Here is an 11,608-nt window from a genome sequence, read left to right on the forward strand (position 1 = left end):
AGTTTTTTGATTTCATCAATCGATTGCATCCTAATATCCAGTTTACATTGGAAATTAAAGAAAAAGGAAAATTTCCTTTGTTGAAAGTATTAGTTTACAAAAGATCTGATTGTAAATTAGGACATGAAGTTTACAGAAAACTTACGCATACAAACAGATACCTACGTGCCTACTCCCACCATCACTTATCTGAAAAATAATCGGTCATCAACTTCCCTGTATGCAGAGCTATATTTAACCTTTAGAAGGCCGGAAAATCAATATTTCGGCTCACCAGGTGAACGTCTTTAATTTTTATTTTTAGATTAACATAGTTTTTTTTTGTAAATTGTTACCGGTTTTCATTGTAATTTAAGTTAAATTGATCCCTCCCAACCTCTTTATAACGACCCCATATCCCTTAAATTTACTATTCCAACTTTGTCAAAACGGTGCCTTGTTTCGTTTGCATGAGATTATAATTACAAACAAATATTATTATAAACTGTTTTGAACGTTACTATTTGCTATAACTAAATATAGATTCATCCCTATCGTCATTTTAAACTCTTTTTTCCATTATACCTCTTTTTAGACGAAGTAAAGGGGTAGTTTTTTATTTACACCCAATTAGAAGCAACCTCTTAAATTTGAACAAACGCCTTATATAATATTCACATAATGTAACAAGCTTATATACTATTAAAAAAAACAGTATTTGTCGAATTCGAAATTTTTACATTGGCTGTTTCGTATAGGACCAGAAAGCCAATATATTGGCTCACCCCCTGATCGAGACTTTGTCTAAGATCAATCAATGATATAAGATAACTCTTGGGTCAATTTTCTGAGGTCGATTTTACATCCAAATTTCCGGCTCTTGAAGGTTAAATCACTTTCGAAAATAGGACAACTACTAAATAACCCTAAAGACAAAAACGTACCCTTCAGTTTTCCAGGAGTATATAAAATCTCTTGTTCTTGTGGCAAAGTCTATCTTGGAGAAACCGGGAGAGCAGTGAACCAACGTATAAGGGAACATGAGAGTAAAGTCAGGCTAAAACATTTCACGTAATCAGCACTAGCTGAACATCATATCGAAACAGAAAAGAACATTTTATTTGAAAAAATAACAGTTATTACTTGATTGGCCTATCAGGTTCGATAGTCCCTATGGTGGGGCAAAATTACACGAAAATATTTACATTTTCCACCAAAAAGGATGAATTTTAAAATTAAATAACTGAATAAAGTAACGGAATTTACGACCAAAAGATAAACTTTTAACAAAAAAGATTGATTCTCTATATGAAAGAAGACAAAATTTTAAACCAAATAGTTGAATTTTCTGCTAAATAATTATGTATGCACCTGAAATGTATATTTTGTTAAACAAATTAGATATATTCTGAAGCAAAAATATAATAATTGAATTTCAGTTAAAAGAATAAACTTTTAACTAAAGGTGCGATTTTTTCCAAATGTATAAACATAAATCAGCCTTTGCGCTGTAGATTAAGAGGCGTAGTTCAAAAAATCGTGATGATTTTTAAAAGTTTCATTTTCTTAAATTTAAGAGAAGAGTTTAAATATTTATTGAGTAATTTTTGTTTGAAAAATAAGAAGGTGCTTGAAAAAGACTTTATCGCCTACAGCAAGGTTTTTCATAAAATTGTTCTTTCTTCTCGAAAAAATGATATTCCAGAATTTACACTCTCAATATGTTTTACCTTGCTCTATTCGCGTGCTGCGTTTAGATTCTTAAAACATATTTGCCTAATTTCTAACAAAGTCTAATTCACAGAATATCATTGAATTCCGTAATCTATTTTTAAAATATGATTTGAAATAATCATATTTAATATTTATCAGCAAATTGCAATTAAATTAAATTATATGTTAATTTGCAAAATGAACATTTAGGAAGAAGGTGAATACTTCCTCAATAAATATTTTCCGATAAAATCGTTGTAGATCGAAGATAATTGATTTGAGAATTAAAAAATCAAGTGTCAATTAAATTTTAACAAAAATTTCGTCTTTTGAGTCAGTGGTCTTTCATAAATCAAGAGATTTTAAAAGATTTCAAGGGATTTTAGGAAATTTTAAGCCAGTTTTAATTATGCAAAGGATGTCGAAGAATTGCAAAAACTTAATGGAATTTACCAAAATTTTAACCGTTTTTTATGGTTTCAAAATTTTTTTAAAATCTGTTCAAACATTATTTTCAAAAATCGGAATTAACAAAATTGTAATAAATTTATGGAACATTTATTTTCGGATCGAAAAACCAAGTGCACCATTGCATTTATCTCGAAAATATCTACAAACTTGCTATGAAAAAAATGCGCTAATTGTTTAAAAAATTGTTTCACAACAAACAAAAAAGTCGCATTCAGATATTTTCGAGACGAATGCAGAGGTGTTTTTGCTTTTTCGACATGACTATTAGTTTTGAAAAAATTTAATAAATTCACGTTCGCTCTGCGTCGAGAAGTACAAATGGTATAAAAATAGTATGAAGATCTTTAAAAAACTTTTTTAAATTATCAAGGCATTCTTTTGAAATATATAGAAGTTTTAAGTGCAATTCCAAACTGATTACATTTTTTTAAATATTTTGTAAAATCAAAAACCATAAATTTTGGAAGTATAATAGAGAAATTCTGGAAGTTTTCACGAATATTGTCGGCATTCAAGCGAACATATTTTTTCCGGAATCCCTATAAAATATCAAAAGATTGTTTCGCAAATTAGTTTCCTAAGAATATGAAACAATATTGCGTAACGTTATTTATATTCTTCAAAAAATATCTAGAAGATTTTATGGCAATCTTTTTTCCTTTTATATGCTAAAAAATTATTTTTCTTACGAAAATTATTTCTTATCTGTTGGTAAATTGTCTACAAAATATTTTATTGAAAAACTTTTTGGAAATTAATACTATTTTAAGATTAAAACATTAAAAAATATTAAATTAAAAGTCTTTTGCTTAAAGAAATGTGGTTTTGCTACAATGGAACATTTAACATGGTAAATGTGTTTTTTTATTGAAAAGAGTTAATTTGTAAATATTATATGTTTAGTAAGTAAACGATATTGAGTGAAAAAAATTTTTGCCGGATATTTTAAAATGTCGGAAATTTTGTATTTCTAATATTTTTCTTTTCTCAAATGTTGCAGTACCGAAGTTTATGTTTCCGTATTTTTAATTCGTCTACTTAAACCAATAAGTAACTAATGAAATTAAAAATATTCTCCAAGAACTAAATATTCATGTTATAAAATTAAGAAGGTTAAAAAATTTCCAACAATGTTAAATTCTAGATTAATAAAATACCTCGATGTTTTTGATATTACCGAATTTGAATATTTCACAAATACATTTGCGGACGCCAATTTAAAAAATTCCATAATCTAAAAATTCAACAATTGTTAAATAATAAATAGAAAAATAATAAATAAAACAATAAAAAAGATAAAAATAAAGTCGAAAGACCAAAATTCTTTAAAAAAAATTAAAAACAAGACTCTTCACGCATTTTTCAATCTTCTTTTTTTTGAAACCTAGAAAATCATAGTATGTTATTTAAAAAGGCCAAAGAAAATTAACTTCAAACAAACTAGTTTAGTTTTCAGCAAAAGAAATAAATTTCAAACGAAAGAGATGATTCTTTAACAAAAAAGGAAATTTTTCACAATGCAGCTGTTTTTTTTTTAATATAACAGTAAATAAAGAAAAAATTTAAAGAAGGAAATCAATTTTCTACGAAAGAATTCCAATTTTCACCATCATCAAGAAACAGATTCCTCGACAAAAACAAAAAAACCACTTTCGTAATTTCGTATGAGTACTTATATAAACAAATAGCTTAATGTGCCATTTTCCCTCAAACAAATATTACTATGACTTTTATTATTATCGAAATTCCCCCATATTTAATAATTTGATAAAGTTTCCAAAGTTTACATTACCGTGTTTAAAAGATTCCAACAATAGAAGATTTCGGAAACAAAATTGCAAACAGAGGAAAACTTTTTTCAATTATGGAAATCCGTGCAAAGTCCAATGTCTTCCCTCCCGCTACGTAAAATATTTTTCATAACGCAGCCGAACTCTAATTTTTATATTTTTTGAAATCTTTAGTATTTCTCCTAATTTCTGTTTATTTTAGAACTTATTCGAAATTTTTTGGTAATTTCTAAAATTCCGGGAGATTCTTGTTATTGCTGGAAATTTAACAATCATAGATGAATTTTTTCTTTTAACTATTAATTTAAAGTAAATATTTCCAAAGATTTTGACAAATTTTAAAGATTAATTAAATATTGAAAAAGGAATAAAGAAGATTTTTTGTTACTTTTCTAGCTATAGAAGGTTAGAAAAATGATTTTCAAATTACAGATAGAAGTTGTAAAAACACTTTCCAAATAATTCAGAACTTGAAAAGATTGCAAAAAAATTAACTAATACAATTACATTTTATCGTAGTCTTTGGTTAGTTAGTCAATTAGTTTTCCTCCTCTGATGGTATCACTGGTTCCGTAGGTACGCAAAGGGTTAAGACGCCATATGGAGCTCCCCTGGCGCGCAAGCTGTAGAGCCTATTGTACCGTATCCTTAACGTAAGCTGTCAGTATTTGAGACCATACTTCTTGATGAAGGCCAATATGCCAATCACTGGCAGCATTGTAGCTTTCTCAGGTTTTATGAAATAGGACCCAAGGGTTTGATGTCTGACCCTAGCTGACGCCAGGCACTTGCATTTTACATGCAAAGATGTTTCATCATTTCTGCCGCATCTCCTGTTCTCTGTCGAGAGGTTTCACCCCATTTTGTACATATGCTAGTTCAAATGGTTATGCCCAATGAGCATCTGAACCACTGTCATTACGTTTTTCTTTTCCAATCACAGGATTTCTCTGGCTTTGTCCATCTGTACGTATAGCCAAGGATGGACTTCGCTTTTCGGCAACCCTCGAATTGCTCCCAGTATTCTCGCTGTTTTGTGTGGGACCAGCTTTAGATGGCAAGACCGATGTAGTAAGACGTTAGTCCAAGTACTGGTTCCAATCCAATATAAATACTTGCCGCACCACATCTTGCAAGTGGGTCCGTTTTCCTGCTGCCTTTGATTCCTGTGTGACCAGGGAATCATATGAGAGACAATTTGTTTTTTTTTTGCAAATTAATCCAAAGCCTTTTTGGAATTCTAAACTAGTTATGAAGTCGTATCTGGGTTTCCTGCTGCAGTTAGTGTCGCTGGGATTTGCGAACAGATCTTAATCTGTTTTCCAACAGCGTTTTCTTCTAGTAGTGTTTCAGCCCAGAGAAGGACGGCAAGGACCTCTACCTGAAAGACAGTAGCATGTCTCTCCCTGCTTGAAACGCAGATATGGAAAGCCCTGGTGAAGTTGAATCGTTTTGTTATTCTGCCCTGCCTCATTTCAAGAATCGGCACTAAGCTGATGTCATTCGGGACCCTAGTGTTTCTAGGAACCCCCGATTCAATCCGTTTACTCTCGCTAGGCGGTCCATCGCTTATGCCACTTTTGCAGTGATCGTTATGTGTAGGGGTACTTCACAGGACATGGGCCAAACGTCGCTGTGGGCGTAATCCTCATTGCTCTTGCCAAACACCCAAACGCTAGCGTTTCCAGTCGTCCCAGGCTGTTCTGCATCATTTTAGGTTCTGTCCATAGTCGCATGAATAAGCCATGACGAATTTCCTGCATTGAGTTTCTGGGTGCTTTGAAAAGTTCAGTTTGCTCTTTAAGACTATTCCCAGATACGTAACTGAGTCTGAAAATTCCAGCCTCCCACCACAAAAAAACAGGAGTGTCAACTTTCGGCACATTGTAATTTCTCGTGAAGATGACAATACTGGTCTTTTACGCAGACCTTGTAAGGCTTATCAGCGATTCCAGATGAGCCACCTAACTAGGATTATAAAGTCATCCGCATATCCCTGACTATAACACCCCTTTTTATTAAGCCTATAAAGGAGGCCATTCATACCATGCACCACAGGAGGAGCGATAGGACACCCTCCTGTGTGCAACTCCGTGGAGCTACTCCTTTAACGAGGCCTTCACTTCATCTGGTTTCAAATTTTGTTCGGCGCAGCATGCTTTCTATTCAGCTTATCAGCTGCTTTGGCACGCCACGCTTGAAAGCCTTTCGCCAAATGACTTCTGGTGAAGTAAACTGAAGGCACCCTCTATATCCAAGAGCGCTCTCACAGCACACCCTTTTGTTCTAGCTGCTGCTCTAATTTCGCCACAACGGCATGTAGTGTCGTTTCTACCGAGCAGCCTGCCTAAAAAGCATGTTGCCTTCTGTGCAGCGGTGAGGCCAAAAATACCTCATTCCTGATATATCTCTCGACCAGCCTTTCCAACGTCTTTAGTATAAAATACGTTAAACTAATCAGTCTATTATCTTTTGAAGCCGTGTAGCCCTCCTTCATTGATTTAAGAAATAAGGCCACTCTACAGTCCTTCCATGCTTCCCTGCCCTCCACAAATCTTAGCCCCAGTTTTGCTCCGGGTTCTCGTGGAGCCTTGCTGTTTCAAGTATATCTTTCGATTTCGCACAGAAGCCCCGCTAGTATTCCTGCTTATACTTCCCTGTATTTTTGTTGCGCTTAAACTGGACCGTCTTATATATGTCCCAGTCTAAAGTTTACTTGGTTCTATTTTCCATGTTGCACGACGCTCTTGTCTTTCTGCGGATTTTCTCCAGGTTCGTATTCCACCATTCTGCTCCTCTCCTAGACTTAATTTTAATTGTAGGGACATTGTTTTTACACTATATGGTCAGAGCTCTTAGCAAAAAACCCGCGGCGTGCTTTAACTCATCAATGCTGTTTCCCCAACAATGGGTTTCTAATTCAAAAACCGTTGGTTTTTTTAGTTTTATCTGAGACAAGATATATTTATGGTCCGAGAGAGAATCCTCGTCAGAGATTTTGCAGTCCAATACCCAGCTTCCCAGCCGCTCCGAGCACAAAATCAAATCGAGAACCTAACTTCTCTTTTTATTTTCTGAAACGTGGCAGTATTACCTCGATTCAGAACCTTCATGTCTGTTACCGCTTGGTATTCGTTTAAATTTCTTCCTCTTTTATTGACATCTGTGCTCCCTTACACCATATGGTGAGAGTTTGCATCACAACCTGACAGCAGAGGAATCCTGTTCTCCTGGCAGTGCTGAATTAGAATCTTCACATTTCTGGGAGGTGGAAATCCATTCCCATCTCTAGGGAAATAAGCCCAAGCAATTGCAAGTTCCAGTCTTTCTCCGCTTGCACATCTGAGCCTCACTTTAATAAGAGTAAGATCCCTTGGGCAAAGTTCAGGCAATAAAATCGCATCCGTACTCTTGAAAGCTATGTATGTCCTTGGCGTTTTTTCGAGCAGCCCCTTATGAATGGTGCCACATACTGACAAGCCGCTAATTCTTTTCTCATATAACCAGGGTTCTTGAATCAGGGCTAGCCTTGTCTGCATCACTGATATGCGTCTGGCTAGAACTGTCGAGGCGCCTTTGCTGTGGTGAAAATTATTCTGCATTGTGGAGATACCCGTCTCAGTTATTGAAAGGCAAAGCCGCGGCATCCCTGGACGCTTCTAGTCTCCCTGAAGATTTATGTTGGATCACCCTGAAGGTAACCGTACCTGGTCCTAAATAGGGTTGGTAGTGCCGAGCTGCAAAGGCTCGGATTGCCGATTCAGAAGGCCCAACCACCAGAACCCAGCCACTCCCCTTGTGCCTGGATCCCTGCTTGTCGGAATATACCTTCCACGAATCCTTCTTCTGATTCGGGTAGAGGAGGCTCAGAGGCCCCAGAACAGTCGTCGGAATTTCGGTTTTCTGTAAATCAGAACCTTCGCTGTGCTGTACCTTTGCTGACATTCCGTCTTCCTGAGCTCCAGGTTAAGTCCTGCTTTGAGCCTAAACGTAGAAGCCCTCTCTGCTTATCATTCTCTCGACCAGACATCTGCGGCCTCGACTATGATGGCCCCCTACCTAATAAAATTCTCTTTAAATCTGAGGGCGCGCCCTTCGAGAGGTAACGCGTCAATCTCCTTGCAAATTTTTTTCCTCAACCCGTCCAGATCATTGAGAGCTAGATAGGTTGTAGGATGACCCGACGCAACGACATCTGGCATCTGGGCGCCGTAAGTCATCTTCGCGAAAGTAAGGCCTAGTATATATAGAGCCTTCTGCCGTTTGAACTTTCTTTTAAGGTGCGTTTCTCTGGAGCCCTTTTTCCTCTTTCCCATAGGATTGTCGCAAGTCTTTTTAAACACCTCCTTTATGATTCCCGCCTACCCTCCTGTTCTGAGGGAGGGAGGCCGTGGTGTTCAAAAATTTGTTGACCCTAGTGCCGTATAGCCCCCGACTCAGCTATTCCATATTGGCTTCGGGGGCAGAAAAAATTGCGCCCTTCATATTCCTGAGGGTTTTGCCGGTGCCCCCTGAAGTACCGTTCCTATTTTTAGATCCCACTGTTCGGAGTCCGTCAGATCCCCAGAGTAGCTACACCTCGCGATGAAGCTCCTATGGTTCACCTATTTCAGACTAATGGGTCCGGTGAGACCCGTAAGCCCTCTCCCCACAAATTCGGATTTCTTATATTTAAGCAATTTCATACTTTTCGAACTTTTGTTCTTGTAATAGTTTCTTTTTCGGGAAGCTTACAGCCTGGAAATTTTATTTTTTGGGATTTTTCAGTAATTCCATAAAATCAATAATTAAGTAATGTAATTAATTGAATCTTTCAAAAAAATTCTCAAATCACAATTATTCCGTAATGAAAATTGCGGAAACAGGAAATTTTCTAATTAACCAATTCCTCAATTAGAAAAAAGCTCTAAGAAAGCATTTACATGTTAAAACGAATTTTCCACTGAAATGATGATTGTTCGAATAAGAAACGTAGTTTTTACCAAAGTGTAAAATCTTTAGACAAAAAAATGATCTTCTGTTAAATCTCTACATTTGTTTATTAATCTTTCAATTTTCCATTTTTTTTAAATTTCAAAAAGTTGTTATGATATTTTTGTAGGGCTTTTAAAAAGAAACATTGATCTTTACTTGACTATATACAATTCTTCTATTTTGAAAATATTTGTCCCATACCTTTGCTGATGAAAATATAAAACAGATTAATCATAAGAATTGTCGCTGACAAAACATTTTTTTAGTTTTTAATGAAGATCTGTTTCGTTTAATTTTAAACTTCTTGTAGTAGAAACATTTTTATTTTTAATGCTTTAAATGATTATGGTTGAAAAGTTTTTCATTCCCAATGGTGAAAATAATCTTAAGTTTATTTTTGGACCTAAGAAAAATTTGTCAAATTTTAATCTGTTCAAAATGTAAATTATTCAAATGTTTTCAAATTAAAAATTATTTTATTTTGATAGCTTTAAACTAGAAATAATATAAGTTAAATTGTTGTAAATTTAAAATGACTAATTTTGAAAATAAAAATCAATTATTCAATGTAGTGTTTCTTAGACTCAATATACGAGTATAAGAATTTTAACTTGGAAGGCTCTGAATTAAAAATGATTTAATACCAACTCTTTGTGAAAGAAAGTTACTAATTTTCGGAATAAATCAAATTAAAATTTTCTATTTCTTGTCTGTAAATATTACCATCATTTGCGATCAAGAATTGACGGCAAGCAGTTAAAAATGAGATGAAACTTTAAACAAATATTAGCAAAAGATTGAAACCTATAAAAATCCGTATAATGATTTTTTAAGAATTAAGATAACATCATTTGACAAAAGGTCGTCAACTGGTCATAATTTTTTTCCAAAGATTACAAAACTTTTACAGTCACACTTTATTCTAAAGTTTTGTATATTCAATAGGAAAAAATAAATTTGCAATATTAACTATCGAGAAATTTAAAATAATGTTAGTTATTTAACTAGAGTTAGTTTTGCATTAGAATAAAAAAAAGAGGCGATTTTCTAAACATGCAAAGAGGAACCTATAAGAAAATTGTTGACAATAATCATTTTGTAAGTTTAAACAATATCAAATGAAATATTCAAATTAAATCAATTCAAATACAATTTTATGAGATTAAAAGATGTCGCTTAGCCTATTGGTCACGTACAGTGTTGTCCCGCATAAATATCATAATTCCGCTAGTTTTCTGACATAAAAACAGATTGATTCTTTCTCACACAAAACGCGACGGTGTTTCCTCCGTTGATGCCTGAATGGAGTTAGTGGCTAGTGGCTATTTCTTTGTGCTTTTGTGGTTTGAAAGTGAACTGCGTTTCCGTGTTCTGTCTTAACAATAAACATTGAATTGCTACCGTGCGTTCAGCTGATTCCCGCACGGCCGTGTCAAGTACAGGGAGATCCTTGTATACCGCCTGTTGACATGGATCGTTTTTAAGTTCTTTTGTCTTCTATTCAAAAAGACACATCGTCAACAAAAGTTGATATGGTCATACTAAAGGGTTTAGTGGGCCAGATTCAGAACAATCTCGAGCTTTTAAGGGGCAAGGCAAAGGCACTTAAGATTCAAAACGAGGACCTCGAACACAGAAAGGCTTTGCTAGAAGGAGATGTTAAACTTCTTAAGAAGGATATGTACCAGCTAAGAAGGGATGCCTGTGCTAAGAGCTTAATCGTTTATAAGCTAAAGGACTCGGATCTCCTCAACAGGGATCTTGCTGTGTTGGTTCAGGAAGTCTTCTTCAATGCTAGAGTAGATCCAGTGATGGTGCAATCACTTACCCGCTTAGAAAAGAACCCAGGCTCCAGGCTGGTTTTGTTCAGGCTGGGCTCGCCATTTTAGACATCAATTATATTTGATAAATCGAAGGTTTTAAATACAATGGGTCTTTCGATAATAATTAAAAGATCATAACTGGAGAGGATGTAAGGAAGGCAGCTCATAAAGACGAGAAAGAGTCTACATGACCCTGCCTTTGAGGTCTTAATTTGGGCTATGGACTTAGTATCTGACTAAGAAACTCTATCTAAGAAGGATATCCGCTCCATTATGTTGGAAACTTTAACTAACTCGGCGGATACACTTCTTGCGGCAAAGATTACCACCAAGAAGTAGAGAGGTAGGCCAAAATGATCGGAGTTTGAATCGCCTTCGTCACCCTTATCTGAAGGATTTAGTTGTTCTAGATACGAGTCAATCACAGACTTTCTGCCCGAGAAATACATTAAAGTTACTACCGAAAAATGAACCCTCTAAAGTGGTGAAAAAACATCTCGTAAAGAGAGTAAATAATCCTTTACCAGAAGTGGGAGAGGTCAGGCCTCAGATCGCATTTTGGAATGCGCATGGTTTTTCGAATTTAAGTGACATTTCGATGTTCCAGTTGGACTCGGATATCCTGTGTGTGAGCGAAACGTGGCAGTTGGTGTCTCCTATGCCTCCCCCCTCCTGATTTATTTCAAGCCTGCCCTTAATAAAGATGTTATCAGTCAAAATTTGAACTCTGTTCTCGCGCAGTTGGAGGAGGTATGTCCCTCTGTAACTGTGATCTTGGGTGTCAATTTTCACGCACGAATTTAGGCTCTAAATCAGGTGTCTGAGGAGGCGGTTCCGCTGCGTGTAGGTTTAAGTGTG

This window comes from Belonocnema kinseyi, chromosome 7 (assembly GCF_010883055.1).
Source record: "Belonocnema kinseyi isolate 2016_QV_RU_SX_M_011 chromosome 7, B_treatae_v1, whole genome shotgun sequence".
In the NCBI taxonomy this organism is placed as follows: Eukaryota; Metazoa; Arthropoda; class Insecta; order Hymenoptera; family Cynipidae; genus Belonocnema; species Belonocnema kinseyi.